Below are 12,477 nucleotides of genomic sequence, written 5' to 3' on the forward strand. Positions count from 1 at the left end.
TTAAGAAAGGTTTAAGAAACTATTTCAAAGAAACATACATTTAAATATTTTTTGAAGAACTATTTTAGAAAAACACAATCACACACATTTATTTTGAAATCACATTGAGTAACTCCAATCAAGCATAAAAATATGTACATTTTTTGTTAATCATTGAGAAGGGCCTTGAGATTTAAATTCATCTTTGGCAAGTAGTAAAAGTGCCTTAAGGTTTTATTCCTTCCTAAGCAAACATTTTGAGGGTGCCTCAAGGTTCTAATCCTTCCTCAAAAAATATTTTGAGTTGCCTCAAGGTTCTAATCCTTCTTTGACAAATATTTTGAGTACATCTAGTTGCGTTGGCCAATTTGGAACATCATGTACATTGTGGGTGATGGCATCTTGTATAGTGCAGATGTATCTAGCTATGTCAGTACATTGAGGGTGTTTTGAACATTTTATTGTTATTTTTTGTACCGTCAGCATTGCTTCAACATATTAGGTGCTGAAATCATTTAAAACATTTTAAAGTGGGATATCATGAACATTTTTGTGGACACCAACACTTTTTGAAAATCTTTTGATGACATCATTTGTTGAATCATTAACATTTTCGGTCGTCCGATACTTTCTTTAACATCTTTTAAAAGACACTTCCAGCTCTTCAAAATCGTTTACAGTATTTGAAAATCTTAAGTGCACTTAAAACAATTTTTGATTTTTGAAATTTTTTAAAACTTATGAATTTTTTTAATTTTTGTATTGAAATTTTGAAATTGATGAACAAAATTATTTTATTCTAAATAAGGGAGTCCCCTAGTGGAACATGCACATTTTTTTGAAAATTAAATGCTAAAATAATTTTGTGTTTTCCAAAAATCTAAAAATATCTGTCTTTTTCAAAGTTATTAGCAAATCAACACCTTTTTATTTATTTATTTATAGTTTTTTTAAAGTTTCAACACAAAAAAAGGAAACACGATTGTAAAAATAGCATAATTAAGACCATTCAAATGTTCGATTCCCAAACAAAATATGCCCAAAACAGCAAATACCGTAGATGTACTATGAAGAAATCGATAAAAATGAAAAATTGCACAAAAAAATTGAGCAGCATAAAACCTTATACTAGATGAAATGTTATCACACAAGGTGGCATCAAACTAAATCTGGAAGCCTTGCTAGATAGGAAAAGAGATAAACTAGTGACATCATTTGAGTGATAATAATTTTTTCAAAGAGAAATGTAAGGTGTTACTCAATACACAATCAATTCGTTAAATCGAAGCCACAAAAAAAGAAACAGAAACAAGAGAATAAAAAAACGAAAATATTAAGAAAAACTAAAATGAGTAAAAGAAAGAGTTAAAAGAAAAAAGTAAAACAATTGAAGTTAAAGGTGAAAACACTGTTGTGATTGCTATAAAATAATTCTGTGATAGCTATATAGCGTTCATGCAATCGTTATATGTAGTAATTCTGAAAGTCACTTAACAACGGTTGAAAAACACTTTTAGCAACTTAGAAGTTCAAATTTTGCAACAGAATTGAAATATGAAGATTGATGAGAGTATTTTATTGAAAGAGATAGATTGAAAAGAAATCAACACATAGAACAAATAAACAACTGATGAAGAAAATTAGAGTTAATTGGAAGAAAGAAATTGAAACGAGGAACAAAAGCAAGAAGAAAATTCCATAAAAACAAAGTAGTTAAAATAGCATCATTACAAGTTCAAAATCATCAAATCTAAATGTAAATCAAGGAAATATAAAGAAAAGTCAAAAAATACAAAGTAGAACCAATTACAACTAAACTCATCTCAATGAAAGCACTATTTTGTTCTCCCACTCCGTAGTTGATGGGTGATCCGTTGTTGATAGGTGAATTAAATTGGAAAAGAAGGGGGGGGGGTAGTAGAAGAGTTCTTGATTGATATCATCCCCACTATAAGGAGAAAATATTGGATATCCTATTTCGCAAGTAGTAAGGTGATCAGCTCCATTTTGAATTTTATGATTTTTTTTACCTCCAAGATTTATGATAAATTAAGAATTGCATCATAATCAAATCTGGAACGAAGTTTTAGATTCAATCAAGTAATTTTCTAATAATAAGAAATCAAGTTTCATGATTGAAAATCAAAATTAATGGTGAAATACTAAACTTAACGGTCAAGAAATCCATTTCAACGGTGAAAAATCAAATTTAAGGTCGAATAAACTAAAATCCACAATGAAAATTAGATGGAGAAAAACAAGAATTACAAGATGAAAAGTATAAATCGATGGATTCTGTTACAAATTTGATCTCACCTTTTCTAATTTAAATCAATTTTCAAATATTTGAATAGATTTCTTCTTTTTTATGTCTTCTTTGAGCAAAATACTCCAATTTTTACAAGATTTTCATAATAATTGAAGAGAACTCTCTCCAAATCTGAGAAAAATCTCAAGATCGGACTCTCTCTAAATTTTCTTTTTCTAAGTCTTTAAGACTCTAAGACTAGAACCATTTGATCTAAAAATATATCTTAAGTTTTTTTTACAAAATGAAACCCTCCCCCTATTTATAGATTATAAAGAGGGGAATCTTGCAAAGAAACAGAAAAACTAAATCAAGAAGCACAAAATAATTAAGTGACCAAAAACAGAGCTATTATCGGTGATCAAAGATTGTTATCTTCTCTGGTCGATATATATATATAGAGATCACAGATCACTATCAGAAAAAAAAATCTTTTTAACTTTTGAAGCTTGATTTTCTTCAATACTTCTTCGATTCTTCCAAATTCCTCCAATTCTTAAATTCTTCAGTCTTCAAATCATTCAAAAATTTTAATTATTAGGCTCATGAGACTCTGATCATCCAAACTAGTGTCTAAGTCTCAAATAGAAAGACTGAACTATGGTCTGAGTTGTGGGTCCAACTTGATGTAAAACACCCATAAGACATCAAAAGCCCATTCTTTCAAAATGGACATATATCACCACCACATTCAACCTCCTAAATCATTCCCATTAAACCTCATTATCACTCTCAAAAGCTACACACACCACTTCTCTCACCACACCATGTCATAACCTAACATAATCATCTCATTAAAAAATCTCATAGCAAGCCACCTTCATGCCACACCACACCCCATTCCCTTAATCAACTCACTTAACCCATCAAAAAGCTACACCTCCTCACTTATTTGCCACATGTCACCACTACACCCACCTTCCCAAAATTAAACCACCTAACCCCTTACATTAACCATTATCTCAATCAACAATCACATCTCTTCTAATTTAACCACCACTCAACCTAGGATATAGGTTATCTAACCATCCCATTTGGATCATATGTATGGACATGGGTCCAAAGACAGCAATTTACCCATTTTACCATATTTGCCTTCAACTAATCTTAAATTTCAAACACTTTGTTCCCAAATCCCATGCATTTTCCCTCACTTTCTACCTTGGACCCTTTTGACCCTAAAAGGTGTCCTAAAATTCTATAAAAATTTATCTTCTCTTCATAAAAATCTCATATTTAAACTCTCCTCCCCAAACCTCTCAAAGGTTCTCCTTTCTCTCATATCTTTCTTTTTATCTCTAAGTCTAAAACTATCCTCTCTTTTAATCTAAAATCTCTATACCATCAACTTTTCAATCCCTAATCTTTATGAATAAATTCAAGGATCAAGAGTTATCTTTTGAAGATTCAAAAAGGGAATATTAAGAAAAGAAAAGAAAAGATCTCAAGGGCAAGGTAGGGTTGTGAACAAAATGGTGTAGTAATATTCCTTTTTTTCCCCTCTATTTCCTTCTTCTATATCTCCTCTCTCTCTCTTTAATTTCGATTTAAAAAGGCTTGGGATGTAATGATCACCTTCCCTATTCTTGGAAGATTGGGCTTCGGCTCGGTTGAAAGTTAGGGGTTCAAATCATTTTAAAAAAAGAATTCACTTTCTTTAAATTATATTCACATGTTACACACAACACTTCAAATCAATTTTGAACCTAAAGGTAATTGGGCCCTCTTTATTCTATGAGAGTGGGCCCATAATCACCAAAGCCTATACTTTTCAAAATATGTGATATTAAGGTAAAACATGAATAGGGCCCCTTCTCTCAATGAAGTGACCCTCATGACATAAGACAAAATCAACATCCCTTTACATTTAAAAATACAAAATCTTATTTTATCAATTGTCTTTTCTTTCTAATTTTTCTAAAAAATGACCATGTTCTCAAGGTTACCACCTAAGGTAGAGAAAGAGGGTTTCGTAATACCTTTTCCACTCTCAAATCGAATCCTTTCACTAAATTCTAGGTAGACCTTACATTTATCCGTACAAGATTCACTACAATACCAAAAATCATTTTTGGATAGCCATTCACACTCTTTTTTCAAAAAATGAATGGTGGTAATTTCAAACCACGTAGTGTCGATATTTTGAACTCAAAAATCGCATAGATACATCTTCCATTTGAAATAAAAGAAGTTTTTGATTATCTTGTGCGCAACAATGAGATAATTTTAACTTTCAATTTGAAACATGGGATTAGCATGTTTTGGGAGTTAAGATAATCTTCAAGAAATGCAAATCAAAACTGCCCTATCCCCAGAGGAACATGAGGAAATAGTGAATTTACTATAGAAGTTCAAAGATGTTTTTGCATAATCCTATGAGCATATGTCAAGTGCAAGCACCAATATTATCCAATATCAAATCTCTTTGTATCTAAATAACTGGTCGATCAATAGAAAGTTACGTGAAGGACGAAAGAATCCTTGGAACCAGAAAATCACCACAGGAAAAACCATTGATGAAAGGAATGTGAAAAATCATAATGCATGGCTGCACAAAAATGACGAGGTACCTAAATGAATGCAAAAAGAATCCCTACTCATATTTGTATTATCAAATTGCATCAAACACCTCAAGTCGTGGAATTTCTTGTGGCAAGGTATGATGTTCATAGTGTCAAGTTCAAAATCTCTTCATCATGGACATCATCAATGAAGGAAATGTCAAAATCGCTATTCACAGGGCAAAGATCATTCTCCTTAAAATACCATCTCTGATAATAAGGAAAAAGATAAAATGAATTTGATCTCAATCTAAATAAATTAATCTTGAAGAAGAAAAGTGGCTCCGAGTATTATGTGACACTCAATCTTACCAAAGGAGGTAACTCAAGCACTCGATCGAAAAGTTGGAGTTCTAAATTTACAAGTTGAAATCTAATCATCGAAGAAAAAAGTAAATTATCAATCTTTGACCATCCATGAAAGTTAAATCCCAACCAGGGTGGGTTGTCCATCATCAAAGAGATTTTGTAATCAAACTAATCAATTTTTCAAAATCAATCAATCTTGCCAAGATCGGGCTTTCATTTGGCTGATCCACTTTTCTTGTCTTGCCTAATTTAAAGATTATTCTTTGTAGTTCTTTTGCAACCTATACAAAACAAGATAACCTATTCTTTCTAAACCATACCAATCTAACCAAAGGAATGGTAGTTTAAGTGAAACTACGTTCAAACCTAATTCCAAAGAGAAAAAGATAAAGTTGGGGTACATAGGCAACCTCGAAAATTACTTCAGGCCTGGTCATTAAAAAAATCTAGAAGATAAAAAGGGAAAAATCAAGTCTAAAAAAAATGAAAAATTATTTAAAAAGAAAGAAAATCCGAAGTCTTCAAATGATCATCCATTTCATAAAGAAGATGCTAAACTAGAGGCATTTCAAATTTTAGGATGTTCAAAAGATCATTTCAAAAATCATCCAAGTAAATGGAGAATGTCAAAGTAGGGGCATTTTGGAAATTTGAATCTTCATCCCATTTATTTTTAAATCCCATCTTAAGCCTCCCTAAATAGTCCTCTTGATTATAATTAGACTTTATCAAGGTAGAAGAAATCAAAACATTGCCGAACACGATTGCTAAGACCCACTAAAGTAAAAGCCCGTTAAACTAAAAATCCAAAAAAGCAGCCTACGCAAAAGTGAGGGCATAATCAGAAAAAATTGTAAAAGCCTATTAGGTTGAAAACCCAAATGGATAGCCTAAGCAAAAGGCAGGGCGTTGAAAAAAGAAAATTGAAGTCCGTTAGATTGAAAACGTGAGAGGGCAATTTAGGGGAAAAAAGACAATCTTGTTAGATTGAAAAATCGAAAAGGTTAAGCAACAAGGGAAAAATATAAACCCTCAAAGTTTATCTCTTTAATAGAGAATCTAACTTAAGTGACAGATAATATTGGAGTCCAAGCTGGCAAACATTCTGAAGTCATCAAAGTCATCTCGGATCTTTAAAAGTATGTTTATTAGACTAAATGATCCAAAAGGGAAAAGGAAGATCACGTTCAATCTTCAAAAAGGAAAATCTGATTCTTCAATGTTCGTCAAATTCTGAGACCATCTCATATTTTCAAAAGATAAAAAATCTTTTAATATTACACACACATGATAGTCTTAAGAATCTTGAATTTTCAAAGGAAGATATCATTTCTTGATTCAGTGTGTTATTCGAGTTTGTTGCGTCTCATCAATTATCTCCAATTTCATAATCTAGTTTCTAATCCTAATCATCACCCTAAACTAGGGAAGTTTGGCAAAAAATCCATACCAGTTAAAGATATCTAGTCAGTTATTGACTAAGCAGAGTTGTATCATGATGACCAATCGTGACTTGATGATAATCAAACAGTAAGATGGGTCTAGATATATCATATCAAGTTTATCAAAAGAAGCCCATCCTTTCAAACTAAAAAAGTAGGCCTAACCAATTTAAATCCAAGTACATTTAGTTCAATAACCTGCACATTGATTGAATCTTGCATTTATAACACATCAAACATATTCAGAGTTCAAACACAATGGGACTCCATCAAGTTGCAACCCAAAGACATAGAGGCTTTACCATCCAAAGTCTAAAGAAATCGAGACTTTACAAGTTGCAGCCCAAATACATAGAGGCTTTGCCATCTAAAGAAACCAAGACTTTATCAAGTTGCAGCCCAAGTACACAAAGGTTTTACCATCCAAAGTCTGAAAAAACTGTGACTTCATTAAGTTGCAGCTCAAAGAAACAAAAACTTCACAAATCCAAAGTAAAAAAAAAAAGAAAAAAAAAACTGAGACTTCATCAAATTTAAGTCCAAAGATGCTGAAGCTTATCAATCTAGATTCCAAAGGAATCGAGACTTCACTAAATTCAAGTCCAAAGATACTGAGGCCTCATCAATCTAGAGTCCGAAGAAATTGTGACTTCATCAAGTTCAAGTTCAAGTCCAAAGACACCAAGGCTTCACCAATTCAAAGTCCAAAGAAATCGTGACTTCATCAAGTTTTGGCTCAAAGAAATTATAGACTCAATAGTTAAAAGTTCAAAGAAACCATTGCTTTGTCAAACTTGAGATCCAAAGAAATCAAGACTTTATCTGAATCAAGCCCAAAGACATCGAGGCTTTACTAATCCAGAGTTTGAAAAAATCGAGACTTCATCAAGTTCAAGCTCAAAAAAATCGAAGCAAACTAAGACTCTTTCAAATTCAAGCTCAAAGAAATCATGTCTTCAATAATTCATAGTTCAAAGACACCATCAACTACATTAACGTCGAGCCCAACGAAACTGAGGCTCCCCAGTCAAGATTTCAAAGATACCGTGACTCCATTTATTCCAATTCAAGAAGTTCAGTTGCATCATCATATCAAGGCATACATTCACCGCACACGTGCACACTCTATCAGTTTTATCGACATTTATTCCCCATTTTCAATAAGAGAAAATGTATGGAACCTAACCAACATTTCAAATCGAAGATAGTTTACACTCAAGGATTTGATCAATGCTCTAAGCATCACAACGACACATATACACTTCAATTTTATCGAAGTTTAGTATGTTTTTATCATCCTTCATCAACAAGAGCTTCAAAAATCTGTAAGTTCCATATTTTATCAATCCCGAGACATATGTTGAGTGTCAGATCGATTTGCCATTGAAGACATATAAAGACTCCGTTAAAGTTGTTCAACCGTACACGCATCGACAAAAAGCTCCCATGTGTGTGCACAAAGCCTAAGAGATAATGAGACTAACTAATACCATTCTCCAACACTTAGTTGATCGATAGGTCAACCCGTAGTAACTAGAAAAACTCTTTCCCCGACCCGTTCGTTCATCGGACCTTTCGAAAATCAAATATGGACATAGAGGGGACATTAAAGATTTGACCACCCTAAAATCATTTTTTATCCTTGGTACTTTATAGGTGTCATTATATAGGTAAACTCTAGCACACCATCAAACCGTTTCAATGTCGGATTTTTCGAAAGCTCGTTTTTACCAGAAATGATAAAAAGGGTATTTTGATCATTTTACCAATTTTTATCATGGCCTACCCCTTTGTGGAAGTTTGAGATGTTTTAAATATTAATATCTATCAGCTCCCTGAACGGCATACAAAACGGAACTATCGTTACAAAGTTATGGTCAAAATACTCTGCGGGGGCATTTGGTAATTTACTGATGTGCATCACTTGTGGCTGACGGTGCCACCGACAGCAAGTGCTTAAATGGTCATATTTATGACCGTTGAGTCACGAATTTACTTTCTTATCATATATAACAACTCCAACTCATTCATTTGGGTTGGTTGAAGCTTGAGAGAAGTAAATCCTCCATTTATACATACTTTTAACCCTCTCTCTAGCCATGGAAGGGCTCAAACTTCATTGAAAATCCTTTTAACCCTTTGTCCTTCCTTTGGATCAATCCTAGAGATGATTGACTCTCCTTTCTCCACATTTTGAGAGTCTTCTCTACTTTCATGAGAGTCTAACTTAACTGAACCCTTCAATATTCCTAGACTTCTCATTTGATCTCTTTCCGTCCATCAAACGTCAACTTGCACATACATTGGTATATTCATGGAGTAAGGAACAAAAAGGAGATGATGGTAGGAGTAATTACAAGTAGTCGACGAACTCGAAAGCTTGATTGAAATATCCAACCGTCGAAACATACTTGTGAGCTCAAGGACTCGAAGAACTCAAGATCTCCATTGACAAATCTTATAAAGTTGAGTGAGTCTTTGATTTTGTTTTTAATTTTAAAAACATATGTATGTAGCTACGTGGTTTAGCCCTCAAAAATCAAGCTCTTGATTAGAATCGAAGATTCTTGACAAGAGTAGAGGTTTGTGAGTTTCCGAGGAACAAAACTCACAATTTCGAAAAAATACATTATCTCGATCTTAAGATTTTAGAATTTAGCCTATGTATAAAAAAATTATATGTAAAAGGTTTGAGGTGAACCATAAACCCCTTTGATAGTGAACACCAAGTTCCTAGGTAGGAACCTTGGGAGTAGATGTAGGCACGTTGCCGAACCACTATAAAATGCTTGTCTTGTGTTTGTGAAAATGCTTATATTAGTTTACACTTAAATGAATGTGTACTATGAATGTATACTATGCTAAGTATGTCATGCCATGAATGTTTAGATTCTAAGAGAATTTCAATTGCATTGCAAACTAGAGACTTGCTATGAGAATGGATGTAAACACATTGTCGATCCATTAGATGACATATGTTTTGTGCATGTGTTTATAATTCCGCAATTTACACTTGAATGTTTTGAATGTCATGCGATGCCATAAAATGCCGAATAGGTAAATCGTATATGAATGTGTCATTGAATGACATGATTAAATGAATGATTAAATTTCAAGTGTATTTTCATTAAATGCATCTTAGAGACATAAGTGCCAAATCGAGGCTAGGTGAATGACTTATAACACATAGTCAAATTATCAATCTAAGTTAAAATTGGACAAATCGAAAGAAATTATAATTATCGTATTCACCCCCCCTCTAGGACTAGATATGGTACGAAGCACGTATTTTCAAAATCTAGGACTTGACATCCTTTAGTCTGAGGAGATTGAAAACTCCAAGATCAAGACGACCCAACTTATTGAGAAATTTAACGGAAAAAATGTGTTATCTTTACTTTGACATTCAAATCCTCACATTTGTAGTCAAAATTAGGTCTTGTCTCACTTGCACGTATCATGTGCCAAAGAAGGGTATTTGTAGACACCCCATTTTTGCACTCGCTTGATTAATTAACTTATCAATCCGATTGATATGATTCTCGATGATGGATGATTGTTCTAAAAGTTTTTTACATTACTAGATGTGTTTCCAAAGCTGAGATGAGATATTCCATCTTAAGAAACCTTAGAAATTACACTACGCTAGGAAAACACCACCCGAAATATTGAAATCATCATTCCATGACTAAAAAAAGCTTTGAGAGAAAAATTATCAAATATTGATCAAATTAACAAAATACCCATAATGCCAAAACACCTGTAGAGACCTTATTACGCTTAGAAAAACCCTTTTGAACACATAAAATGACTACCTGAAATCAAATAAACTATTTTACCAATTTTCAAAAAATTTGACAAAATTATCAAAATACACCTCGTGGGGCCCACACCCACTTCATGTCAAAAAATCATAAATGATATAAACCGATATTTTCAATAAATATCTCATGAAATATCGATTATGAAAAATCCCGAATTGTAAAAAAATGACCTTCCAAAGCAAAATATCTTTTTGAGGGCAAAACAATAATTTTCCAATTATAAAATTCAAATTCTAAAACCAATAATTAAAAATAGTAGTAAATGTAAAATAGAATCTTAATAAGTCAAATTAAAAAAAAATTAAACAAATAAATGCAATTAAGCCTATGGCCCAATTACAAGTGACGGTCCATTTAATCAAGTAGGCCCACTTAACATTTAATTAAATAATCTTACATGGGGTCTCAAAGATATCAAATAATTAAATAAAGAACCCTCCATGAGAGGTCTCCAAAATTTAAAAAATTATATTCTCCGTAAGTCAAATCTAAACCAAAACCACTTGAAATCTTATCCAAAACTACCTAAAGATAAGTTAGAAAGAGACTCTATTTAAAAGAGACTTAATCTTACACAAACCTTGTAAAAAACTTCTTTAAAAAAGCAACCTTACAACCAAATCTCATGTCTTTAGAAACCCTAGGAAAAATAAGTCAAAAGCTCCTTGGAACTCTCCTAAAACCCTAAATTTGAAGTCCCAACTCAATACATATACCCCATGCCTTAATTTTCTACTTGAAAAACACGAAGAAGTCCTAAAAAACACTCAGATTTAATTAGAAAAAAATTCAAGAATTCTCAGAGTTTGAAATATATTTAGAATCAGATATAAACCAAGGAAATTCATACGACGAACACTCACCACCAATCTCTAAGGGGACACATCGCCAGCAATCGACCATCACTTGCATCCAAAGGTAATCGCTTTAACACTAGAAATTAGGAATTTTTGCAATATAGATTTTAGGTATCAGTAGAGATCAGTTTTTGCAAGGCAGGATTGGTGTCCAACACCTTCTAATTTCGTAACTTGATCCCCGTACCCACAATCTCTTCATAAATTTTTTTACTTTATCCGTCTAGAATCTATTTTGTAGTTTTTAGATTGTAAAATTAGGTGGCCACTCTGTAAATCTCAAAAAGAGATCATCCCCAAAAATCATAAAGTGGAACCACTCTCGTAGATCGAAGTGCTTTCACCTACATAAAAAAAATTGGAATTGTTTGGTATACCTCCATCGAATAAAGAAACTTAGTTCAATGGAAACATACCGAAATATAATTCATTCATACGGTATACACATACAAGTCTATACATGGGATCCTAAGTGAAAAATAGTTCGGTATGTACGCACTGAAGTGTGTTGATTGATTTGGTGCATACATACAAAATGTATGCAATTAGGTCAATATTGGATTACCGAATTTATTGGGAAATTTGAACGAAAAAAAAAAAACATTAACGATTTAAATGATACCCATAAAATCGATTTTTTTACCATGATTCGATTACAAAACGATTAAAAACAACTCCTACAACAAAAGATGATGAAAATGTATATTAAAAACTCACCTCAATCTATTAAAATGCTTAACTCACCTCCATCTATTAAAATGCCTAACTTATACCAAACAATGATAAATATCCGATTATATTGAATAATGTCTGCTACATATAGATCAAAAACTAATATTTTGTTCAATATCTGATGAAAACACCATTCTATTAAATCTTGTGAGGGTTTTTCAATAAGAATTTTTCGATAGAGTTTAAAGCCTTCAATTGGTATGATGGAATAATCATATATCTAATCGGTGAGTATTGAGTGGGAGTACCTAGTAAAAGCAACAAAATATTAAAAGGGTATTTCAGTACTTACACATTTACCACTATTTAAGGTTTAATGTGTGCAGCGAGGTAAAGGTGGGTTTAGCTACCACATCCCGTCCAGAAAATTCTTTAAATTCTTCCAAACACTAGGTAAAACTCACTGTAGATCAGTGAAACCTCTTCTCTCTATCTTCGAAACCTAATTACAAAATGCACCTATTT

Source organism: Akebia trifoliata, chromosome 15 (genome assembly GCF_017979445.1).
Source record: "Akebia trifoliata isolate Shusen 1 chromosome 15, ASM1797944v1, whole genome shotgun sequence".
NCBI classification, from domain to species: domain Eukaryota; kingdom Viridiplantae; phylum Streptophyta; class Magnoliopsida; order Ranunculales; family Lardizabalaceae; genus Akebia; species Akebia trifoliata.